General features: G+C 64.7%; 1 protein-coding gene across 2 annotated transcripts in view; it reads right to left on the bottom strand.

The window, feature by feature from the left end:
* Trip10 (thyroid hormone receptor interactor 10) overlaps positions 1 to 221 on the bottom strand; it is a 16993-nt gene that overhangs the window by 10677 nt on the left and 6095 nt on the right. The gene's annotated exons all lie outside the window — the stretch shown is intronic.

Here is a 221-nt window from a genome sequence, read left to right on the forward strand (position 1 = left end):
GGGAGGTGCCTGGGGGGCTGAGCCCTGGGTGGTGAGACTGGGGTAGGGTGAGACCTTGTGGGTGAGACCTTGGGGGATGAGACCTGGGTGGTGAGATCTGTGGGTGAGACCTGGGGGTGGTGAGACCTTGGGGGTGAGATCTTGGGGGGTGAGACCTTGGGGGGTGAGACCTGGGTGGTGAGACTGGGGTAGGGTAAGACCTTGGGGGGGAGACCTTGGGG

Source organism: Nannospalax galili, unplaced genomic scaffold, assembly GCF_000622305.1.
Source record: "Nannospalax galili isolate Female #2095 unplaced genomic scaffold, S.galili_v1.0 scaffold77, whole genome shotgun sequence".
Taxonomy (NCBI): Eukaryota; Metazoa; Chordata; class Mammalia; order Rodentia; family Spalacidae; genus Nannospalax; species Nannospalax galili.